The following is a 12,389-nucleotide window of genomic DNA, read 5'->3' on the forward strand; positions in this document are numbered from 1 at the left end:
TTAGGAATGAGAAATCATGTAGATATGGAAAAATTTTAAATAATTTCAGGAGAATTCTGTGGCAACAAATTTGGAAACAGAGCAAATGGGTAATTTCCCAGCAGACACCCAAAACATACTTTGAATAGACCAATTAATTACCAAAGAAAAAATCGGAAAGGTGATTAAACGTTTATCCTTCTAAAAAATCATGTTCTTTTACTTAAACTTCTTTTATTGAAATATACATGGAAAAATATGCAAATCACAAGTATACAGTTCCACTGAATGGTCACAAGGTGAACACTACTTGTAGCCATCATATCCAGCCCAACAAATAGATGAGTTATAATTTTTAATTATTCTATAAGCTGCTTCAGATCTTGGGATAAGATGGAAAAATGCTCAGTTGAATTTTAAAGGCCAGCATAAGATTAATACTCAAACCTGATAGTCCTAGTCTAATCTCACGTATGACTATAGATAAAAAATACCAAATAAAATAAAGTTCAATTGTACACTCTGATCACATTAGGTTTATTTCAGTGATATAAGCCTCACTATCAGGAAATTTATTAATATAATTCACTACATCAAGAAATTGAAGAGGGGCACCTGCCTGGCTCAGTTGGTAGAGCATGTGACTCTTGATCTCAGGTTGAAGTCCCACATTGGGTGTAGAACTTACTTTAAAAAAAAAAGAATTTGAAAATTATTTAAATGGCTATAAGATTAATATTAATGTTAATTTTCTTATTTTGATAATATATGATTAAGGGACTGTCCTTGTTTTTATGAAATATACAATGAAGTATTTAGAGGTCAGAGGTAAAGGCAATTTGCAAATGTATCTGGAAACTTTATACACATAGATGCACAGGCCCATATATGTATAAACACACACACACACACAATGATAAAAGTAAGTCTTAACATTTGGGAAATCTGAGTAAGGATATACAGGAATTATTTTTTTTTAAGATTTTATTTATTTATGTGAGAGTGAGAGAGAGCGTGAGAGGGGAGGGGGTCAGAGGGAGAAGCAGACAGGGAGCCCAATGTGGGACTCAATCCTGGGACTCCGGGATCATGACCTGAGCCGAAGGCAGTCCCCTAACCACTGAGCAACCCAGGTGCCCCAGGAATTCTTTATATTGTTTTTGCAACTTTTGTCTAAGTCTAAAAGTACTTCAAAATAAAGTTTTCTAAATTAAAGGAAATAAAACATTTTGTCAGTATATGCTTAAAAAGTATTGAATAAAATGTTTCAGTTTTAATTATGATTTGATAAAAATAAAGCTCTAAGGGTACCTGGCTGGCTCAGTGGGTAGAGCATGCAACTCTTGATCTCAAGGTCATGAGTTGGAGCCCCACATTGGGCAAAGAGATTACTTTAAAAAAATTTTTTTGGGACACCTGGGTGGCTCAGTCATTAGGCATCTGCCTTCAGTTCAGGTCATGATCCCAAGGCCCTGGGATCGAGCCCCGCATCGGGCTCCCTGCTCCACGGAAAGCCTGCTTCTCCCTCTCCCACTCCACCTGCTTGTGTTCCCTTTCTCGCTGTGCCTCTCTATGTCAAATAAATAAAATCTTAAAAATGTTTTTTAATTTAAAATAAAATATAAAGCTCTAAGTAAAAGGAAAAGATTATTCGTCAAAAAACAATAGCAAACATTTCTTCTTAACCCGCTGACCAGAGAGCCCCACACGGGGTTCTATGCCAGGACCCTGGGATCATGACCTGAGCCGAAGGCAGACATTTAACCGACTGAGTTACCCAGGCACCCAATAGCAAACATTCCTAATAGTAAATACTAAAGCTGTTTTTATTAAAGTCTGAAATAAGACAGGATTCAACCATGCTTTGAAAATTCAGCTGAAAGCAGTTAGGCAAGAAAACTAAATAATTGATATAAATGTTGGAAAATAGTAAGGTATCGTGTTTTGATGAAATACAACTGTGTATTTAAGAAATCCAAGAGACTATACTAAACCTAGTAGTATTAATAAGGAAATTTGGTAAGCATGTGAGTAGAAGATAAATGTATAAAAATCAATAATTTTTTTCTGTTCTAGCAGTAGTCAACTAGAAAATGATAACAAAGGAAAAGCATTTCATTTACAGTTGCAAGAAATAAGTATATGTATTTGCTCATATATACAAAAAATACCTCTGGAAGAAGGGTTGGGTAGAGAGAAGGGATAGCAATGGAAATGGAAAATTCACTATATTCAATTTTATACTTTGAACCATATTAATGTGTTACCTATTCAAAGGTAAATTATAAGATATATTCAAAATTATAAAATATTTAAGAATAAACTTAACAAGAAAAGAAAATCCTATTGAAGGGCAGAAAATAAGATCTGGCAAATGAAAAGACATACCAAGCTCTTGGAAAGGATGACTCAATATATAATTCAGTGCAAACCTAACCAGACTCAACAGCATTTTTAATTTAATAAAGTTAACTAAACTCATGTTACACTACAATGTCCAGAGGTGAAACCACATGGAGTTGCTATTTTCTGGATCTAGGCTCTTAGGACATACAAGCTACTACTACTGTCAGTAACTACTTAATAGTATGCAAACTAGAGGATAAGTCAGTTTCATTCCCATCAACACACACCCCAAGTACAAGAGAAAGGAAAGAGAAGAGTTGTCATCTGTGACTGTCTAGGTGTGGAGAAAAGAAGAAAGCGGTGGAAAATGAAACTAGAGAGGCAAGTTACCTGCTTTCATAGTGCCTTGAATGCCATGCTAAGAGAATGAAATGACCACATTTGTGTTTTCAAAAGACCCTTTGTTTTGGGGTGACTTTTGACCAATATGCAACAGATGGAGTAGTTCCAGGCAAACCCCCTTCCCACCCTCAAACATGGAAATAGTAATGTAACAACAACAACAAAAAGTTCAACACACAACCGGGCTTGAAACTAAAAATGGGAGATCCCAAGGTGCCAGGAATGAATGGGAACCCCAAAGTCCAAGATGTGTGAAGTGGAAGTAAGGAGTTTTGTACAGACTTGGGACCAAGATATGGGCCTAATAGCTGAGTGCTAGGGCTTCAACAAAGACAGGAGTCTCAAAGGACCACTTCCTTGTGAAATCAAAACTAGAAGAACACCACTCATTGATCTGATGATCAGTTGGGAAATAAAATCTACCATAACTCAGGGATGTAAGTAGAAAGAATCATCCACACAGAAACTTATACATTTGCTGTCTGTGCAAATGTGGTCCAAATTCACAATACTCGAGTGTTTCTGGAATGTCACAATGAAAAATTGACAAAAAGCTAGTCCTGGGCCAGTGAAGCAAACAAAACTGTTCTGTAAGGATAGTCCCGTAATCAACTTTTCACAAAGGAACCTGTGGAAAAACAAGTACTATTTAAAATGAGCTTACAGGGAAAAATTACGAAGAAGAGAGAGGAGAAGAAACAGAGCAAAGAAAGGAACAAACGGGAAAATTTGCACTCCAGGAATTGTAAAAGAATCTGAGGAGCGCTGGGCTGGCTCATTTGGTGGAGTGTATGACTCTTGATCTTCGGGTTGTGAGTTTGAGCCCCATGTTGGATGAAGAGATTACTTAAAATCTTTAAACAAAATCTGAGTTTAAAAGTATATTTAAAATGTTCAGAGAGGGCTTCTGGGTGGCTCAGTCAGTTAAGCATCTGCCTTCGGCTCAGGTCATGATCCCAGGGTCCTGAGATCAAATCCCTCATGGGGCTTCCCTGCTCAGCGGTGAGTCTACTTCTCCCTCTCCCTTTGCCCCTCCCCCTGCTCATGCTCTCTCTCCCTCTCTCAAATAAATCTTTAAAAGAAAATAAAAAAATGTTCAGAAAAATAAAGGGAAGACTAGAAACCATAATACAAGAAAGGACAGTATGAAAAAAGAATAAGTGACTTTGAAAAAACCTCCACTCCAGGTGGTTTCCTCAGATTTAGTTCTGTGTTTTTTATATTTAAACAATCTTCTGTATTGTTGTGGTCCTAATCAAAACTAGGTATTAGATACTAGGACCACTCAGATTCTTAAAGAACAAAGATTTGGGTCACCCACTGGGCAGAGAACACTCATGATCTAAGGAGATGACATAGGGCAAGGGGAATATGGAATGTGTAGGAGAGGAGGGAAGTCACCAGAGTGCCACCCTACCCACTCCTACCTCCAGTCCACAATCAGTTGCAGAAATAAGGATGGAGCCTCGACCACAGTCCTGGAATTATTTGCTCTCCATCCTCTAAGAGTCATTCAGGTCTAATCCCACCATGCCTCACAGGTTTGTCACAGTAATCCCAAGAGTCTGAACCACAGTAATCCCAAGAGTCTGAACCTGATCACCACCAAATCACATACTGCTCCCCTTCCCAACTCTTCTAATGTGCCCTCCAGTACTTCCCTTCTGTAATCAAATTCTATATAAGCACCTTCTTATTGGAATGTTTGCTTCATCTCTTCACCTTAATTGTCCGCTGAAGGCATTGCTTACTTTGGCTTTCCCCTAAGAGGCTGCTTCCCCTGTAGCCCTCCTAGGTGGAGGCTGCTTTATTGTCAGAACCAGGACATGAGCCCCCCACTGCTGCTCTGTGATTATTTCTCATCCTTCCTTCCAGCTTTTAAATTCAGCAGTTTGACAGTTCCAGCCCTTGTGTCATTGCCCTTTCTACTGAACTCTCAACTATTGTCCCTCATACAGAGAAGAATTTAGCCCCTGTATCACTTTTTCCCCACACATGCCATTATTCTTGGTGGCTTTTACTTCCCATGAATGACTTACCCAACACCCTGCTTTCCTTATATTTAATGATCTTTTTCTGCCCCCACTCACTTCAATCACCTATGTCATGGTCACATCCTAAATTTTATCAACAGTAACTGCACTTCCTTCAAAACCTCCATCCTTCTCTGGCCAGTCTAGTATCCAGAGTAAAGAAAGAACTTTTACAACTCAACAATAAGACAACCTAATTGTAAAATGGGACAAGGGTCTGAATATACATTTCTCCAAAGAAGATGTACAAATGGGCAATAAGCAAAACATCATTAACCATCAGGGAACAGTGCAAATTGAAACTGCAATGAGACCGCTACACACCCACCAGAATGGCTATAATCAAACATAGACAAGTGTTGATGAGGATGTGAAGAATTGGGAATGGAAAATTATGCAACCAGTTTGTAAGAGTCTAGCAATCCCTCGAAAGATTGAACATAGAGTTTCCATCTGTCCCAGCAATTACACTCCCAAATATATACCTAAGAGACATAAAACACACCCACACAAAAACTTGTTACATGGATGTTAAAAAGCAAACAAGGGGAAACGTCCATCAAACTGATGAATAGATAAAATAATGGTATATCTATACAGCGGAATATTCAGCCATAAGAAGAATGAAGTACTGATTTGTGTGACAACATGGAGATGAACCTTGAAAACATGTTAAGTGTAATGGAATCCAGGCGCGCCTGGGTGGCTCAGTCGGTTAAGCATCCGACTTTGGTTCAGGTCATGATCTCAGGGTCCTGGGGTGGAGCCCCACGTCGAGCCCCAGGTAAAGCCCCGTGCTCAATGAGGAGTCTGCTTGTCCCTCTGGCCCTCCCCCACTCATGCTTGCTCTCTCTCTTTCTCAAATATATAAAATCTTTTTAAGAAAATAATGGAATCCAGTTATAAAAGGTTACATATTCTGATTTCATTTATATGGAAATGTCCAGATAGGCAAATCCATAGAGACAAAGTAGATTAGTGGTTGCCAAGGAGAGGGGAATGGGAATGATTGATAATAGGGTTCTTTTTGGAGTGGTGAAAATTTTTTGTAATTATATAGTGGTGATGGTTGCACAACTTTGTGCAAACCAGTGAATTTACACTTTAGAGGGTGAATTTTATGACATGGATTATATTAGTTTTTTCCAGTGAATTTACACTTTAGAGGGTGAATTTTATGACATGGATTATATTAGTTTTTTTTTTTAAGATTTTATTTATTTGAGGGGCGCCTGAGTGGCTCAGTCGTTAAGGGTCTGCCTTCGACTCAGGTCATGGTCCCAGGGTCCTGGACTCAAGCCCCACATCAGGCTTCCTGCTCGGTGGGAAGCCTGCTTCTCCCTCTCCCACTCCCCCTGCTTGTGATCCCTCTCTCACTGTGTCTCTCTCTGTCAAATAAATAAATAAATAAATAAATAAATAAATAAATCAATCTTTAAAAAAATTTTATTTATTTGAGAGAGCACGCAAGCAGGGGGAGGGGCAGAGGGAGAATGAGACTGTCACGCAGACTGTGCTCAGCGCAGAGCCCAGTGTGGGGCTAGATCTCACAACCCTGAGATCATGACCTGAGCCAAAATCAAAAGTCAGACACAACCAACTGAGCCACCCAGGTGCCCCTTAGTTCTTTTATATATAAAAAAAATTATACCTCAGTTTAAAGAAAAATTCTTTAGAAAATAAGCTTCAAAAAAAAAAACACATCAAAGTTAAATGTCAAGAGAATGAGAGGACAAACCACGGACTGGGAGAAAATATTTGCATATTACATAATCTGATTAAAGACTGGTGTCCACAATATCCAAAGAACTTAAAACTCAACAGTAAGAAAATGAACAACCAGATTACAAAATGGGCAAAAATCTGAGCACACACCTCTCTAAAAAAGATACACGGAGGGCAAATAAGCATGTGAAAAGATGCTCAACATCATACATCATTAATGAATTGCATATTAAAACAATAATGAGATACCACTACACACACATTAGAAAAGCTGAAATCCAGAACACTGACAGCACCAATGCTAGTGAGGATGTAGAGGAACAGGAACTCTCATTCATTGCTGGTAAGAATGCAAAATGGTACAGCCACTCTGGAGTACAGTTTGACTGTTTCTTACAAAACTGAACATACTTTTACCATAGGATCCTGCAGTCATGCTTCTTGGTTATTTACCCAAATGTGCTGAAAACAAATCCACACAAAAACCTACACACAAAATTTATAGCAGCTTTATTCATAATTGCCAAAACTTGAAAATAACCAAGATACTCTTTAAAGATTTATTTATTTTTGAGAGAGAACATGCACACAGTGTGGGGAGTGGGGCAGAGAGAGAGAATCCAAGCAGACTCCATGCTGAGCGTGGAGCCCAATACAGGACTCGATCTCACAAGCCCAAGATCATGACCTGAGCCAAAACCAAGAGTCGGAGGCTTAACCGACCGCACCACCCAGGCATCCCTAACCAAGATATTCTTTAATAGGCAAGTGGATAAGCAAACTATGGTACATCTATATAATGGAATAAAATTCAGTGCTAAAAAGAAATGAGCTATCAAGCCTCAAAAAGACATGGAGAAACCATAAATTCATGTTACTAGTGAAAGAAGCTAATGCAAAAAGGCTACATACTGTACGATCCCAACTGTATGACATTCTGGAAAAGGCAAAGCTATAGAGACAGTAAAAAACATCATTGGTTGCCAGGAGCTTGACTGGGGCAAAGAAGTGGAGCACAGAGGATTTTCAATGCAGTGAAACCGTTCTGTATAATAGATAATGTTGAGTGCATGTCATTATACATTTGTCAAAACCCATAGAATGTACAACACAAAGAGTGGACCCTGATATAAAATATGGACTTTGGTTTATGATATATCAGTACTGGTTCATTAATTTTAACAAATGTACCACTCTGATGCTGATGTTGATACTGGGCGGGGGGGTGGGGTGCTTTCCAGGAGCAGGGAAGTATATGGTAACTCTACTTTCCACTCAATTTTGCTATGAACCTAAAGCTGGTCTAAAAAATAAAGTCTGTTCATTTTATTTTTTTTTTTAAGATTTATTTATTTTAGAGAGGGTGGGAGGAGGAGGGGGGGAGGGGGAGAGAGAATCCCAAGCAGACTCCCCACGGAGCATGGAGCCCCACACAGGGCTCAATTCCACAACCTCGAGATCATGACCTGAGCCAAAAACAAGAGTAAGAAGCTCAACAGACTGAACCAACCCTGTGCCCCAAGTCTATTAATTTTAAAAAGTTAAATGAACTGTATTTTAATAGAGCTGTATCAAAGAAGTCAAGGTTCATATTCTAGCAGGTTAAAATTACAAAGCTGGTTTAGCGTCTTCCTCTGCTTGATTTCTGTGGCTTATCTGGACATACTCAGACACAGTATGGATGCTTACCAAGTGCTTGCTGGAAGAGCAAATCACTCAATAAGCTTTCTGTGGCATAATGTCACAATTTGTGTTTTTATCTTTGACAGTTTCTTCCCATAACGGTAACTCCTCATCCAGCTGGCTTATTCTGACAATTAAATATATAAAATAATTATAATTTCCTGATCACTAAATCATACCAGCTTAAAATCCTCAGTGTGGCAGTTAGCATCCCCAGAGCAATCTAAGAGTCAAGCAGAAGCAACACTGTCTTGTACGATCTTGGTCTCAGAAGTAGCACACCATTAATTCCCACCATATCATCTTCGTTAGAAGTGAGTCTCCCATGGAGAACAATATGGAGGTTCCTCAAAAAATTAAAAATAGAACTACCATATGATCCAGCAATTCCACTTCTAGGTATTTACCCAAAGAAAAACACTAACTTGGAAAGACATATGCACCCCCATGTTCATGGCAGCATTATTTACAATAACCAAGATATGGAATACTATTCACCCATAAAAACAATGAAATCTTGTCATTTGTGAAAATGTGGATGGACCTTGAGGGTATTATACTAGGTCAAACAAGTCAGGGAAGGACAAATACCATATGATCTCACTTATATATGAAATCTTAAAAAAAAAAAAGACATAGATGCAGGAAACAGTTTGGTGGGGGCTGGGCAAAAGGGCTGAAGGCAATCAAAAGGTATAAACTTCAGTTATATAATAAATGAGTCATGGACATTTAACAGAAAAACATTTTGTGACTATAACAATGGATGTCATTTTGTGATACATACAAATATGGAATCATTATGCCATACACTTGGAACTAACAATGTTATATGTTAATTATACTTTGATACAAAAAAATTTTAAAATAAAATGCCTGTGGGACACCTGGGTGGCTTAGTCAGTTAAGCGTCTGACTCTTGATTTCAGCTCAGGTCATGATTTCAGGGTCATGAGACTGAGCCCTGCATTGGGCTCCACACTGAGTGGGGAGTCTGCATTGAATTCAGTCCCTCTGCCCCTCCCCCACTTGTTCTCTCTCTTTCTCTCTCTGTCTCTCTCTTAAATAAATAAATATTTTATTTTTTTTAAAGAGTTTATTTACTTCAAAGGAAGAGCACAAGCAGGGGGAGCAGCAGAGGGAGAGGGAGGATCAGGCTCCCCACTGAACAGGGAACCCAATGTGGGGCTCAATCCCAGGACTCCAGGATCATGACCTGAGCCAGAGAGAGACGTTTAACCAACTGAGCCACCCAGGTGCCCCAATAAATAAGTCTTTTAAAAAATAATAAATAAGATAAAATAACTTGGAGAGCAGGAAGTCTCTAAGTCCATCCCAAACTTAAGAATTAAACTCCCCCTTTTAAAGCATCAAAGAATTAGTATACATATTTTTTAACCACTGCACATGCCTGGACACATCATATATCCAAAATTCCAAAAACTAAAAATAAAGAGAAAATCTTGAAAGCAGACAAAGAAAAAAGACACACTGTATGGAGGAACAAAGCACACTTCTCACCAGAAGCTCTGCAAGCCAGAAGACAATAGAGTAACATCTTGAAAGTGCTGAAGGAAGAAACTATCAACTCAGCATCCATACCCAGTGAACATATTTCAAAAATGAAAGTGAAACCCTCTTTCAGACAAATATAATTTGAGAGAATTCATTACCATCACACCTGCATTACAAGAAATGTTGAAGTTCTTCAGGAAGATGGAATATGATATCAGAGAGAAACTTTGATCTACATAAAGAAATGTAGATCTCCATAAGTAGTTAAAATGAAGACTGAACCTGGCCTTGTTTTAACAATAATGCCCAATGCTTTCCACTTTTGCTTGGAAGGATCACAGAGCTTTGAAGGCCCAGAAAAGGGTGTGTTGGTGGGCTCCAAACTGATGGGTAGGGTCTTCTCTGTGACCTAGGGAACCTTTGGAACCTTCACCAAGGGCTTGGATTTTCTTCAAATGATGGCACCACTGAAATCTTACTGCTTCTAGGGGCACCTGGCTGGCTCAGTTGGTAGAGCATATGACTCTTGATCTCGGGATTGTGAGTTCAAGCCCCATGTTGGGTGTAGAGTTTCCTCTAAATAAATAAATAAATAAATAAATAAATAAATAAATAAAATCTTTAAAAAAGAAAAATCTAGGGCACCTGGATGGCTCAGTTGGTTAAGAATTCGATTCTTGATTTCAGCTCCAGTCATGGTCTCAGGGTCCTAAGATCAAGCCCCGTGTGTTAGGCTCCATGCTCATCAGGGAGTCTGCATGAGATTCTCATTCTCCCTCTCCCTCTGCTCCTCCCCCTACTCATACACACTTGCTCTGTCTCTCTCTCAAAATAAATATTAAAAAAAAAAAAATCTTACCCCTTCCGGGGAGTCTCCATCAAAGAATTAGAAGATTCAGTAATGGCAGACCCCTAGGCAACAACAGTCTATTCAGCATTCCCCTTCTGATAGCAATGCTCTCCCTCACCCCCTCACACCATCCAAATGCTTTTCAAGGTTGCTGTCATATTGGTCCATTCACTGCCATCCATTGCTCTCTGGGTACATCTGGGTACATTTTACTTGTCCTAAGGTAACAACCTAATGTGACCCAAGCTGGACCAATCAGATTCCCCTCTCCCCCAGAAATTTTAAAACCAGAGCTTGAGAGAGAACCCCAAGGCTCTCTAAGATGTACATCTCTGAAGCTGTCCATTGCCAAGTTATCTACTCTGAGGACTAGAATAGTTGAAGAAATGGATTTGCTTAGAGTAAAGAACAGAGTGCAGAGAGGAGCGGAGCTAAAAGATCAGAAAGAGTTACAATGGTGTCTGGGTCTCTGATCCTAGTTTTCCATGAAGCCCGCCTGTTGTTAGGTCCTATAAGACAACAGAGTATCCCTAAAACCAACTGTCTTTTTCCCTTTAGCTGGAGTTTCCTTTCAGGTGGAATTTCTGTTTCTTGCAACCAAAAGATTCCTAATAATTTTGTTCTCTGCCTCACCGAGCATTTCACTTGAAACCCTTGTAACTATATATGTAGTGATCAATTGTTTACAAGTGGGATCACTTTAAGAAAGGTTGATGTATTAAAATACCAGTATACAGGAGTACCTGGCTGGCTGAGTCGGGGGAGCATGTGACTCTTGATCTCAGGGTCATGACTTCAAGCCGCACGTTGGGTGTAGATATTACTTAAGTAAATAAATATAAAAAACTAAAATACAAGTATACATACCTGAAAAATTAATGGATAAGTATTAATTAACCTGAAATAGTTGTTTGCTCTACAAAAAGAACTTACTAGAGAGGATCCTTTATAGTTTGTATAGTGCTCTAGAAATAATTGTTTCAAAACCAGTGTGTCCATCACAATAAATTACAAAGAACAAAATGAATCTGCATGTGCTAATAGTGAAATATCTCCAGGAATGTTATGGGAAAAATCTAGCCCATATACTGTATGGTTTTAGCCCGTGTATATACAATTTCACATACACACACGCATGCACATACACTTATAGGCTTGTTTTTTTTATTTCTAGGAGAAATCAAAGTATTCACAAAGGTTACCTTTTGAGAGAAGGACTAGGGGAAGAAAGGAGGAAGACACTTTATATTTTACTTTCTATTTCTTTACTTGTTTGAATCATCTGGCCTAATACATGTATTTTTATTTCAAGTTAGTGAAATTACTAACTTTTTTTTTCTTAATACATGTCTGTACTCTATTATAAATGGAAACTAAATAGAGAAAGCAGAACTGAGAAAAATGAATAGTAGAACGAAGAAAATTAAACACCCAATAGCTACAGAGGGGATGTCAAAAAAAAAAAAAAAGAACAGAACCCTAGAAAAGTTCAGGACTGTACATATAATTTATTTTTTAAATGCAGTAAGACTTCCAGGTCTCTTCCATCCTGGTCAGCCAAATACCCCTTTCCTGAAGATATAGGAGACTGAAGTGTTAGCATGCAGAAGAAGCCAACCAGAGAGCCTTCAGGTTCAGGACCACCAGGAACAGCAAAAAGTGAGGAATAAGAGCTGTGCCTAAAACCCACCCCAGCGCTTCTGCCATGTAGCTTCAAGAGCAATGGCAGCCAAGCACATTTCCTTCTTGCGCAGAACCTTGAAAGATTTGTCTCTAGAGATAATGACCCTAGAGAAAAGATCTGAAGAAGCAACATTTTGCATTAAAAAAAAAAAAACAAACAAACAGCTGAGTCC

At 38.7% G+C, this 12,389-nt stretch overlaps 1 protein-coding gene across 2 annotated transcripts in view; it reads left to right on the plus strand.

Moving 5' to 3' along the window:
• Positions 1-12,389, plus strand: part of CLPB (caseinolytic mitochondrial matrix peptidase chaperone subunit B) — a 173,174-nt gene that overhangs the window by 143,804 nt on the left and 16,981 nt on the right. The gene's annotated exons all lie outside the window — the stretch shown is intronic.

This window comes from Zalophus californianus, chromosome 11, assembly GCF_009762305.2.
Source record: "Zalophus californianus isolate mZalCal1 chromosome 11, mZalCal1.pri.v2, whole genome shotgun sequence".
Taxonomy (NCBI): Eukaryota; Metazoa; Chordata; class Mammalia; order Carnivora; family Otariidae; genus Zalophus; species Zalophus californianus.